This window comes from Chelon labrosus (genome assembly GCF_963514085.1).
Source record: "Chelon labrosus genome assembly, chromosome: 15".
NCBI lineage: Eukaryota > Metazoa > Chordata > Actinopteri > Mugiliformes > Mugilidae > Chelon > Chelon labrosus.
In genome coordinates, this window is record NC_140348.1 from 9,359,833 (window position 1) to 9,374,028 (window position 14,196).

The 14,196-nt window shown below is 42.2% G+C and overlaps 1 protein-coding gene across 1 annotated transcript in view; it reads right to left on the reverse strand.

Annotated features, from left to right (window-relative positions):
* The window catches only part of camkmt (calmodulin-lysine N-methyltransferase), a 104,058-nt gene that overhangs the window by 70,459 nt on the left and 19,403 nt on the right, over window positions 1-14,196 (reverse strand). The window lies entirely within an intron of this gene.

The window sequence follows — 14,196 nt, forward strand, 5'->3', positions numbered from 1 at the left end:
AACTCTAAAACCATTTCTTTCTCCTGTTTACAGCACACACACATCAAGGGAACTCAACCCAATACCCAGGCCTGCACAAACAGACTTAGACGTATATATTTACACAAACACCCCAAGGTCAGCAAAAGACTCCTCATTTCAATTAACAATTAATATGCTTCAGAGACAGCTGCTAAATATAAACTAGTTTGCCATCTCTCTTTTTCTCTCTTCAGTATGTCCGCCGTTTGTTTCTCGGCATTCATGGCCCTCACTCGGATCTTCCCTCATTTCCTTCTCCTCCTGCGGGGTAGTAACTGTTCATCTCTGTCATCTCTCTCTTTTCACTTCTCTTTTTCTTCTCTCTCTCTCTCTCTCTCTCCCCCCCACCTCAGGGCCACTCCAGTCTAAATGGAGTGATTAGTCTAAAGTGGGTGCTGTCAGTGAGATCATCCTAAGATAGAGTCCTATCTGGAATGACCTGAGCCGACAGCAGACCAGCTCCAGAGAGACAGAGAGAAAGAGAGACACTATTAAATGTTCTATTTGTGACAGCTGGCTCCAGGCTGTGCCACCGCCATGCCTCCTCTCCTCAGAGCTCCATCTAGATCCAGCAACAGCTCTTGCTCTGAGCTGTGTCACCCAGTCTCTCTCCATAGAGTTAATGCAGAGGAGAGGAGAGGAGAGGAGAGGGTTAAAACAGAATAAGAGGAGTAAGGTAATAAGGAAAGAAGGTAGGAGAAGGATGAGGAAGAACTTATGTTGTTAGAGAGAAATTGGGGAGAATAGAAAGAATAATCCAAATACTGCATGTATTGTGCAATTTAGACTGGCAGCAATCAGATATTCAACCTTAAAGAGGGACAAAGAAGTAAGGACAGACAGAAAAAAAGAGAAAAGGTAAGGACACACTAAACTGACATCACAGAACTACTGGAAATGAAGGTTGACGGTGACGTCTCATATGCGTCAAAAAGTTTCGCTTGAGCACACCACAAAGACTACCGCCAACGGCCCACTGATACATACTTTCTGCACCTGCATAAAAGACGTTTATTCTCCTGGGAAACTGGAAGAGCTATTAGCTGGGAGGTTAAGAAGCTAGGAAGAACTATAAATCGTTGTACAGATATGGCTTCTCCTACGTCATGATGGTCAGTTTATCCATTCTAGATGGATACTTGATGAAGATGACAATTGAGAGTGTATGACCTTTGCCCTTTGTCACCTTTGTCACTTCCATTTCTCTTTTTGTGCACTGCATCTCTCTCTCCATGCCCGGAAAGCTGACAACAGAGGTCCAACTATTACTAACTGTGCAAGACACCGCGGAAAAAAAAAAAGTTCAACTCAAGGTGATTAAAAAAAAAAAATTGAGGAGAACAAGAGGACAAAGAGCAGAGAATATAGTGAACGCTGCAAATACTGCAAGTATAGTGCAAAGTTTAGACTCTCTTGGGATGAATCAATCATACATCTCCATTAGGGGAGAGGAGAGGGTTTAAGAGAGGTGAGGATTAAATCAGACCAACACCCAACACATTAACGAAATAAATCGAGACATATGATCATAAATACATACGGTGGCTTAAAGATTAAAAGGCTTTGGCCTCCACCTGTCTCTCTCCCTCTCGTCCACACATGCAAAAAAAGGACAAGGACAGAGCGTAACAATAGGCTGCAGAGGGCACAGGCTGACAAAAGCCATTTCATCACGGGTTAACCTCATTCACACATTAATCTGCCACAATAGCTTCCTAATCACATAATCCACAGAAATTATACAGACAACACCTTAAATTATGATTGCACAGCTGGAGGGAGGGAGGATTAACACACAGGAAAGTGAGGTGACTGTGCATGTGTAACCTCATAAAACTGATGTATACTGGTCAGACATAACATTATGACCACCTTCCTAAAATTGTGTAGGTCTCCCTTGTGCCTCCAAAACAGTTGTGACTCATCAGAGAATGGACATGGAGGGTGTCCTGTGGTGTCTGGAAACAGAACGTTGTTAGTGGGGGCCTTTGGGTCCTATGGGTTGAGGGGAGGGGCATCTGTGGATCATCCCACAGATACTTGATCAGTTTGGGATCTAGTGAATTTGGAGGCCAGGGCTTTTTTTTTGCATGTTTTATGAGTTGTACCTAAACTGTTATTGTGTGTGTGCCTGTGTCAGGCTGCATCCTGCTGCCATCAAGAAGTGTCATTGCTATGGGGTGGGGGTGCCTGGTCTGGTCTAGGTGGGTGGTACATGTCTAAGTAACATCCACACAAGGGCCAGGGGCAGGAGCAGAGCATTGCATTGTCACAAGACGGTCAATGTCATTTACTTCTCCTGTCAGTGGTTTTAATATTGTGGCTGATCGGTGTAAAACTGAGATGTGAGCTCGTTACACACACTCTCATGCTGGTGTTAAGGTTTGGCTGTATTATTTGTCAAGTGAGCATAACACTCTACCTCTCAAAAAACTCTCTGTGGGATGCATTGTTGTGCTGTGTGTGTGTGTGTGTGTGCGTTGGTGCATATCTCTGTGTGTGTAAACATCATTATGTTCGCGGCTGTTTAGAAATGGAAGCCATTCGTCCCACTTGACAACACAGAACTACACTAATCATGGCAGTGTTAAAACACTCAACATAATGTATGATCCTGCGTTCACACACCTACACACTGACACTAACAGACACGCACAGGCGCCGCGCTATTGAGCAGATGTATGGGCGAACTGGGTGATCAACAACTCAAGTGTTTTGTTATACCCGAAAAGTACTTCTCATTAAGGTAATGTTACAAACAGCAGTTGACCTGTGGATGTATGTGAATGGCTGTGTGTGCCTGTATGTGCGCACTGTGTCTGTAATGCCAGAGTATAAATGAGTAGGTGCTCACAAACTGTTTGAGTGTGTATCGAGTATAGTGCCACGGAGAGATAAGTTTCTCCCCCTATGCAGTCATCCAAATCATGTGTAGCCTGTGCGTGTGTGTTTGTGTCTAAAACCAGGCTCTTGAGTTAGACAAGGTAGGATTAAGGAGAAGGGATAGACTTTCAGAGGCAGCGAGAGAGAGATGCTGCACAGAGCCCATCTCGTATGCATTGAAAATTTCTTCTTCACTGCAATTATTCAAGAGCTGCTGTTTGCCGGAGAGGGATGAGCAACAGGAAGAGAGGCAGTGAGAAGAGTCAGATGGTGGATTAACATGAGGTTAGATGGCGTGGGTAGGTATAACAGTTTACCAGAGCGCTGAATTCAGAATGCCAGGGCGAGAATGTGTGCGAGTGCGTGTGAGTAGGTGGATAAAGTGAGTAAAAGATAAAGAAATCTAATCTATGTACAGTACATAAGTGGGACTCGGCTGCTCCGGCTGATAAAAAGTGTCAGAAGGTAATGAAACACTGGTGAACTGTATTATGGCCTGGAGTGGAGGAGAGGACAGGCTTTAGATGGGTGCAGGTAGAGAGGAAAGAAGTAAGGGAAGAGACAAAGAAGTTCCAACTTAAGTGGTAAATGAAAGAAAAACAAGCGACCAAAGAGCTAAAAATATACTGTACACTGCATGGACATTAATATATGAATTTGGCTGATCCAATCACAAGCAAACATGTCAGTCAGTTCTGTTTGCAAAGACCAATTGTGTTACTGTTTGGCAGGAGATTAAAGGAAGAAGAAGTCAATCAGTTCAGATAAACAGGCCAACTGGAAACAAGAAAAAAAGAGGTACAAAAGAAGAGCTGAGGCTTTTGTGTCCGCTGTGATAGTTGCCCGTTACTTGCTGTCGCACTTTCATTTGACTCTGCTGAAGACGGTGGAGTGAGTAGGCAGTCCTTCAAGACATAAACGCGTATTTTCCACGACATATTCGTGTTCATACTGCTGAAAGAATGAGGCCACACACGGTCCAGACATCCATGAATGTTTTCCGATTGATTGGATCTCAATGTGTTCGTTAATGTGTCGTGGGTGTGTCCACAGCTTTACTTAGAGTTGCTCATGATCTTCCAAACAGCACATGTTGAGCTGTTTCGTGTCTTGAGATGCATTAGTCTTCAAGCTTTCCAAATACAGAAATGCAGCGATTTTGCACACTTTTTAATGTGTCAATTGTAATACTACATTGTCCTTTACAGCACAATATTTCTGAGAGCTATTTCTGTTATTCTGTGGGTTATTGTTGAAGGAGGAATTGTGCTACGGCAGGAGGGAAGATAGATTGTGTCCATGCTTTTGAGTCTGTATGCAGGTGTGCAGCACAAAGCCCGTGGAAAAACCTCGGCTCACACTTTCACAAACACTATAACATCTTAACTTCTTTTTGAATCTGTACCACAGGTCACAGATGAATATGAAAAAGCAAAATTGAAATAGGAAAATGAAGACGCGTCTGCGACTCCGAAGATATAAATGCAGCTGCCATTCTCAGCATTTCATTCATTCATTCATTCATTTTCTATACCCGGTTATTCCTGTTAAGGGTCGCGGGGGTCTGCTGGAGCCTATCCCAGCTGTCATCGGGCGAGAGGCAGGGTACACCCTGGACAGGTCGCCAGTCCATCGCAGGGCTAACACAGAGACAGACAACCATTCACACTCACACCTACGGCCAATTTAGAATCACCAATTAACCTAATGAGCATGTCTTTGGATGGTGGGAGGAAGCCGGAGTACCCGGAGAGTACCAGTGACCTTCTTGCTGTGAGGCATCAGTGCTAACCACCTCGCCACTGTGCCGCCCTCTCAGCATTTCATTCAACACCTAATTTCTGCATCATTACTCACTTTTCAACCCTTTCAGATTAGTTGAAGAGGAAGAAGATTATTTCATGCACACATAACACTTCAAGAAAAAGCTGCAACATCCAACGCTATTCCAAGCAGTGAAAGCTCTCGGTTGCCAGCTAATCAGATTGTTCTTGCTGCAGGCTTGCCTCTAAACATATAGAGCCTACACCCGGCTGATGCTAAAAGCCTGACTTAGTCCTTTTAAATATTGCATGGCACTAATGTTTCACAGCCTGGCACAGATTGGCAACACATAGTCTCATGGGTGAAGTGTGGGTGTAGGGGTGACAGCGTAAAGAAATGTGGAAAGACACAGTAGTTCACAGTTTGTCATTAAACTGTTGAAATCTAAACATAAATTCCAGTGTTAAAGCTAAGTTATAGAAAGATTAAACCCCCACAGAGTTGTCATGATTGGTGAAATGTGCTTTAGAGACCAAAACCAGTTTTCAACGCGGAATAGCATTAGTTTATCATAACAAAATATTGGTGAAATGAACAAGTTTCACGGCAGATAATGCGTTATTTAAAGGCTGGGTGCCCTGTCACTCCCGCTATATGGATATACGCTGATCTAATTATCTCCTGAATGACTGCAAATGACACAAAAGTTATATGGGTGAGTAAACAATGGTATTTTATGCCAGAAATAAGGTCCAGGTTGTAAAAAACAGTAGTTCCCCTTTAAGTCACTTTTGGAGCCAGCCTCAAGTGGCCATTTAAGGAACTGCAGCTTTTGTCACATGTCTATATTGGCTTCAGTTTTCATTGCCAAATGTTGCTGCTTGATTTCACCAAAAAACTAAAATACACTTTACAGTTTTTTACAATGACCGCAACTTTCTTGAGTTGCATCAATATTATATATATCATATAAATCTATGATTGATAAAAATGTGTAATTCAAGGCACAGTTCAAATGGGACCTCGCCACTGCTTTCTGAAATGAGGTCCTACGGTTTCAAGACTTAGGCTCTCTGCAGCTGTTTGAAATAACTGACAAGATATGCAAAGTATGATGGATTTAGACACCGCTCATTTGACCCACCTTTAAAGCAGGCTTTGGTTTAGTTGCTTTAAAGATGCAGCAGCTTCTCATTAAATACTTCATTCTCTGAGCCCACTCTTGCTCAGTAACATCTCCATCACCACTCTCAGCGTAATCTTTCACACATACATTTTCCATGCTGTTTCTGTCACTTTCACTCCCTGCATAAATCTCACTACCAGGTCTACTTTCCCTTTTTATCTTCCTCTCTCTCTCTCTCTCTCTCTCCTTCCCTTTCTTTTTGTGTGACATGTCCTGTTAGCATTAGTGAGGCGGCTAACTGGAAAACCATCTGTTTGGTGTACCTCTTTAGCCCATTACGTGGTTGTCTGAGTAGAGCACTCACAAGGTGTGTACAAGAAAGAGGGAAATTCACAAACGTAAAGCAGGGAATAAGGCGGGAAGGTATACAAATACGTCCTGGCTGCTTGACAAGACATCTCTATAGTGTTGTGTGTTGTGAGAGCATGTGCGTGTTTGTGTCTGTACGAGTGTGTCTGTGTATCTGACAAAAAGGTTTGTCTCTGTATAATGGGACAGCGGGATCTTGACAATGTTGATTTGGAAACCCCGAAGGGTGCCTGCATCAAACACCCACACCTACTCACACACACGCACACACACACACACTGGGGGGGAGGCCCTCATCAGAGGAAGGTGCGTTGTTTTACCAACACAAATCACATCAAGTGATTAGACACAGCACAGTCACCGTGGAGACAGGTGGGAATGGCAACAGATGATGAAACAGGGCTTCTATCAAGAAATCACACAACACACACACACGCACACAAATCCCATATGCAAGAATGCAACCACACAGGCACTCAATCAAACGCACATGACCCACCCACGCACGCACACACAGAGGGACGCCATCAGGAAATCAGCAGCCAATCAGAATAATTTGACTGGGATGATGACAGGTCTGTCCAATCTGCAGCCGCTGTCACCACAAGAGAGCATCGTTATCGCCACACACACACACACACACACACACACACGTTCTTAGCGTCTGTAGGTGTGACTTTAAATCTGTGTGTATTCAAAAGCACGACAACTGCTCAGTTTAAACACGTGTGTGTGTGTGTGTGACTGTCCATCCAGGCTGCTTGCATATATGTCTAGTAGGTTAAGGAGCATGTGGCTGACCGCCGTATTCATTCATGCATCTGTGTATGTAATTTTACATGCGTACTGTAGGTGCTCAGCTGTTCTTCGCACTGAATACAAATCCAGCGGAGTGTCAGTCAAACTAGCAGCGTTTGTCTCCCTGGCAATTTCCATGAGATTCGATTTAGAGGGCTAATGTATAATAGGCCCTCGAAGGGAGGTGGGAGAGTATTAATTGAGATGGACTGAGCGAAAAGAGAGAGGGAGGAAGAGAGACAGAGGAACAGGGACAGACACAGGGAGAGAGACGAAAAGTGATGTTACTCTAAGCCGAGAGTGGACTCTAGTGGATACGGTCACTCTCTCAGATTTGCACACGCAACCTCTTCAAACTGCAACAGAAAGGAAGAATATTTAACCAAACAAGTTAAATGTTGCTGCATTTACACGTGCTTCACATGTAGGGAAAACACAAGAAACGTCTTTGCGGCAGGAATCCTGAGCATGTCTTTTAAAAATCCATTTTTGAAATTTTTAACTCTTGACATCTAACTGAAAAGATTTTACGCTGCAGTGTATGTGATTCTGTCCAAACTGCTTGCAAATATGTTACGTAACAAGCATTGGAGTTTTAGTGAAAGTTTAAACACCAGTTAAAAAAATAATCAGCTTTAGCATATGTTTTCTGTCTACCAAGACTGAAAGGAATAGTTGATAATTCGAGTTAATCTGCAGCTATTTTAAAATTAACTATGTCATTTTTTAGAGCAAAACCTTCTCAGATCTCAGCTTCTCCAATATGAAGATTTGGTGTTTGTTTTATTGCACAGTCATGGAAATATCTGCGTCGACGTGAGCTTTAGGGAACTATGATGAGATTTTTTTTCACTATCCTCTGACATTTTACGAAGCGCAAAGATCAACCGAGACAGTAATCTTCAGATTAATCAATAGTTAAATAATCGTTGGATGCAGCCTCCAGACCTTCCCCTCTAACACAGGGAGGTGAGAGGTCAGGGTCACAGATCATCACACCTGGCAGGGAATTAAGACAATGCTCCACAACAAAGCAGCACAGTCAACATGACGACATGATGACAAAGAAAATGACAACATTTTTTACATTTTTTAAATAATATCTTCATCGAATGTGCATATTAAGTGGTGTGTTTGCTACTATATTAGTTTAAGTCAGCCATTTTTCAATCTTGTCTTTGTTATGCCATGAAACATAACAGAATATGTATTTAAATACAGCTGTTCTTTTGATAGTATGCACAAACACAACATAGTCAGGAGTACAATGAAGGGATCACTATGCTAGCAACTAATTCTATTCAAACTTGAAAATGTCATATTTATTATAGTTTATTAATCTTTATACATGACCTCTTGGTTCATCCCCCTCTTTCTGTTGCACATTCGTTGCTATTTTCACAGGAATCCTACTCATGGTTTACAGTGTGCATGTGTGTGTGTGTGTGTGCCTCTGCTGGGCCGAGTCTCCCTACGACCACTTTAATGCACTAAGATGTTGTCAAGCAGGAATGTTATTGATGTTTCTACGGCAACCTAAGGGCTTGAGCGGAGGATTATGTTGGGAGAGAGGAACAAGAAGACGGGCAGAGAGAGAGAGAGAGAGAGAGAGAGTGGGGGGGGGGAGTAAAACACTAAATGTACTGCAGTCAGAAGAAGGCAAAAGAAAGGAAAAGAGTTTTTATACTTTAGTATTTTCTAAGGACCACTTAAAATATCAGAAAGATATGAGAGATGCTGATGAGGACACTCTGCTTCTGCTTAGGAGTCAGAAAATAAATGATATGAGACATGAATATTCTGAACACTAATCTGCATGGCAAGATACTACAAGAAGATAATAAAAGAAGATACTACAAGAAGTATTTATAGAAGTATTTTTTTTTTTAAATTTGGAATTCAAGTGAAATAACCCTTTAAGAAAGCTGCCAGTCCAAGTGTCTGTTAGAAGCTGTCCATTAATCCAATACAAGCCCATTTGCCAATGAAATCAGTAATACTAGTAATATGTTTCACCTTGACTCAAACTGCATACTTTCAGAATGTCTTGTAGATTATAAAAAGATGTAAAGCGTGCTAATGCCGCGGCACTAAAAGGAGTAAGTGTGAAGCTTTTGAAATGATGCGAGTCAAACGCGCACAAAGACCCGCACCTTCAAAAATGCAATGAAAGAAATGATATAAAATAAGGGAAAAAGGAAAGTGTGGCTGGTCAAATGAACAATGACAACACGAAGAGAGAGCCAGAGAGAGAGAGAGAAGTCCCTGTCTGAGCATCGTTTAGAGTCCAGCTGGCACAAAATAATGTTCTTCACCATACGTACCCTTTTAATTTTCCATCTCTGTCACTCTGCCTCCCTCTCTCTCTCTCTTGTTCTTCCTCTGCCTGTCCCACATCAATCAAATCTACTCCCAAAATGATCATCTGTTTAAGGCAGATTATCTTAGGGAAAGCCATCTATCGAATTACAATAGCACTACTTTATCCACCTAGCCAGACATCATCCCTGGAGTGTGTGTGTTTTCACGTGTGTGTCAGTGCATGTGTGGCCACAGAACAATGTCCAGTGCATTTCTTTTCGCATGCCAGCGTGCCAGCGTGCATGTGCGCGCGTACACACCTCTCACGCTCCTGAAGCGCCGAATCGTTCGCGTGCAGTTTGTTTTTAAGTGTGCATTTGCATAATTGTATGGTATCACTGGACTCTGGTTCAGGTTCATTCCCTTTTCAATTCAACAAATATGTATTCCTGTGAAAGAGACGCGCAGATGTATTGCTTTAAGTTTGGTGTATGAGGAGAGGGATTCCCATGGGTCCTGTGCAAAGAACTAATGTGGCTTAAATTTAATGACAAGAAATGATTTTTCCTAAACTTTATTACAAGATTCCTCCGAGAGGCTCCATCCGTCTGCAGACAGATCATTTTCAGACACTACTTGGCTGATTTTTCCCATTAAATCATTCTTGACAGCCGCCAAACTAAAAATTTCTTTAGTGGAGTACAGCCCTGTTACAGCTCATCCTTAGCTAAGAATACAAGTGCCTAAAATCCATTTCTTCTCCAAGTGACCTTCCGCAAAACAGCCTTCTTATAGTGAGGCCTAAAGCTAGTCTAACCCCCAAAAAACAAGACGTGTAAACCCGGATTAGCGGTAGTGAGACATTAAGACACGCAGGAGGATTTTTTTCTGAGATTGGTGTTAACAAATAGCTCGCTTCATTCCAGAGACGGGAAGTTATTCTGACTAGTAATTACAAGAATTTTCATTGCTCTTGCCAACACCACTTAATAAAAAAGCAGAGGAGAACGAGCGACTGGAACAGGGCTGTATTTGTGTGTGCCTGTGTGTGCGCTCCTCCGCCGAGGGGCCTTGTGCTGCGGGCACTCTCAGTGAACAATCAAAACAGCTCAATTTAGGCTTTATCTGCAGCTCAAGCATGCAAACACACACACACACATACACCGACAAACACACACACAGACACACAACAGGGTTGAGACAAAAGGACAGTGAAGTGAGGAAGGCTTGAAGAAAAGCAGAGAGGAAGGGGACATCAGCGGTGTACTACGGTGATGATGCCAGCAGTCTGGAAGGTCACGTAAACTTGGAATTCGATGCACACAGCACCTGATCGATATCTTCCTTCACTTTCTCGCTCTCCCTTCCTTTTCCTCCTTCCCCTCTCACCCAGGAATACCTGGCAGTATTGACTGCTGCCGACCACAAGGCGATTTATAACAATGGGTCAATCAATTAAGAGCACAAATCCGTACAGAGTGACAATGTGTAATCAACTGTTTACAGTACCCTTTTCTCTACAGTCCACTCATGAGAAAACAGAATAGAATAGATTATGGTAAAAGAGAATAAAAGAACATAAACAGCACTCCATTAAATCCATTAAATCTCACATCAACTACAGATGAGTAAAGCGACACTCATGCATTGATACTAAAAGCACACAATTAATAACTCGACTGCTTGGATAAGATTTGCAGTTTCTACCCATTGTGTGTTTTCTTTGCACTCGAACTAGAAAAGTAGACATTTGTGCAGGAGCTGCTACAGTGCGTGTGTGCTGTAGGTGCTCCTCTACTACAGGAGAGCGATCAAACTGCAGCCACTACTCCCACCTTCAGGCCAGAAGAGGTACTGCTCCAAGTATGAAAAAGTAAAAAAACTTTACATTAATGTATGTAGTAGAAAAACAAATGAACTCCTATCAGCTCTACTTTTATGGATTCATATTGTCTTTTGATATCATCGTGACCATTTACGCAAAAAATTCAAAGAGTGAGACTGTTTGAATCTAAAAGCAATGTAAAGAAATCCATGTTATTCGCTCTCAGCAAACCTAAACGTATCTTAAGGTGATTTAATAGAGGTTAAAGCCTATAAACAACAGGTAAAGATAACCTGTCATACTACCATTTTTATAAAGGACCTGACGAGGAAAAAGTAAGAGAGAGTACGTGACAACTCCTCATCTGTGTGATGAGATCAGATGACACTATTGTTTTTGCACATTTGCGTTTGGTTATTGGTTGTAAATTCATTTCATTTCATTGCAATTTATTATTATTTTTTTAATGTTCACTTATTTTAATATTCACAATTCTTCTAAATATTGTGTATATAGATTGTTTTTTATGGTTTATTTTAGTTTTTTTGTTATATATTATATATGGTGTCAAGTGCCTGTACATTGCTGCTGCAACTGTGAAATTTCCCAGTTTGGGATTAATAAAGCATCATTCAATCTATGACTCTTAGACTCCCAGACTAAACACACATGTTACTTTCAGTCTCGTGTTTTAAATGTATTTCAAATATTTCAGATGTCAAACAAGTCTTCACCTCAGCTCAGGTAGTTTTAAACTGAAGTCCATTACATTAGTGAGTAATCTGTGTAAAAACTGCAAACACCTTCCGCTGCCGGACAAAGCTGAAGAAATACGAGAAATCTGACCAAATTCTACGTGTTTCCAACCCAAGAGAAATGTACAACAATGAAACTGACTAAATAAGAGGCAGATCGAAAAGCATAAAGGAAGCGAGATCGGGGAAAAGACAGCCAAGCAGACAGAAACATACAATGCTTCCAAATTGTGTCAATAAACAGAGCTTATTCACAGTTTGCAGCTAACAATAGTGTCAATTTGTGTATATGCGTGCGTTTGTGTGGTTGCGGTCAGGGTTGTTATGGCAATGACAGCACTTCTGGAGGCTCCTGGCCTGTTCCTGCGTGATTGTCCTAAGAAGGAAGTGATGTCACGTGTTTGTCTTCGTCCCCTCCTGACACAGGAAACGGACCAGAGAGGGATACTGCTGGACTGCCTGGCTGGCTGCCTGAGTGTCTGTCTGACCTGATCCATTTCTGATTCTCTACATCTGCACGGTGAAGCAAACCAGTTGTTTAAATCCTTATGAGCATCATACAGTCATCATAGAGGAAAATGGAAACATACAAACTTCCATCAGCAGTCCAAGAACATCAGGGGTGTTCAGGATACAGCCATATGTTAGTGTTGCTCTAAGAAGCACCTGTATTAAGTCTGGAATATGGTTCGAAAGGCTTTCTATACGTGTCGAAGCCCATAGTTAAAAACTGATCAAAATCTCTTTATGAATTTTGAGCTGTGTTTATTTTCCCCAGATGCTTTTGCGTTAGCTTTCTTTTTCGAATACACTATGACCTGGATGAGTTTGGAGCTTCATAGACCCATTGTTAGATAAACCAGTCTGGCTGAGATTTAAGCACGGTTGGTATCAGTTCCTCTGCAGTTATTAAAACCAACCTTCCTCTTTATATGTCTGTATTAATTAAGGACACACTCATGTGTATCTTTACAGGAGCATAATTCAGGGGTAAAACATTCCTGACATTCAATAAAAAGTGTTTTTTATCAGAAAGGTTTAGAACTTTGTCTCGTTAAATAGTAACAAGAATTTCTCCTTTCACTCTTCTCAAGCCTATCCCAGCTGGGATGCATCCTGAACAGGTCCCCAGTCAATCATAGGGCTAACACAGAGAGACAAACAACCATTCATACTCACATGCACGCTTACAGCCATTTTAGAATCACCAATTAACCTAACATGCATGTCTCTAAAAATGTAGGAGGAGGCCAGGGCACCCACACAGGCACTCATGCAAACTTCACACCAAAAATATCCAGCCCAGTCAGATGCAGGGAACCTTCTTGCTGTGAGGCGACAGTGCTTCCCCCATACATAACTTATACAAACAAAATATTAAAAAACTAATTTATAACTTTACAAGACCAAAGAAGACCCACACAGTCTACTGATGGTATTTTCTCTTCACTCGAGTAGAAAATTCACTTGCAGTCGATTTCCCCTCACCTCTTAAACTGTATTCGCAGAGATATTATTCTCCAAAAACTGTGGCGAATTTTCTCCTTTGCTCTTTCAACGCGGCACGACTCGTAATTTCATCAGCACGGCTTGTGCCTTTTTTAACAGTAATACAAGAGAACGTTAATAAAACATCGAGCACCATATACGGTGTAAAAATCATTTTTCACTTCTGCAGAGCCCACTCTGTGCCGCTGCCCTCTTGTATCTCTGTTTGTGTGTGTTTGTGTGTGCGTATGTCCGTGCCCGACGCTCACCTCCTCCTCCTCTCCACAAATGACAGCGCCGCGGCTAACAAGCACTTCTGCACATTTTGACTGGGCAACAAGGGCTTAATGATAAGTCACATAACAATGGAGAGGAGAGGGGAGTACAGTAGAGCGCTACAGCCAAACTATCAGTCTGTTAAACAATGGCTTGTCAGCCCTGATCTTCTCCTCTCACTCTCAATGTGGCACAGACAAACGAATCCAACGCACACACAATCACCTGTGCACGTACTGTACAATCACAGCAAATTTTTCGTAGTCATTAACACACGAAGGCATGCTGAGGTGTGTGCATTAGCACGTATGGAGATGAGGAAGTGCCACAAAGTGCAAACTCTCTGTCTCCCACACACCCATGCACACACACAGGCAGGATAACTGGCTGTACAAGCAGGGTTTGATGACAGCCCCCTAACAATAGGGAGCAGAGCAGCCTAGCTATCTGCCTGTCACACAATGAAGGGGGTACTGCTGAAGAGCTTGTCACCACCAATACATGTAAACACACGCACAGACACACTGAAAAAATAAAAAATCATCACAAAAATAAAAACATGAGCCGTAGAGTGTGTGTGCATGCCAGTG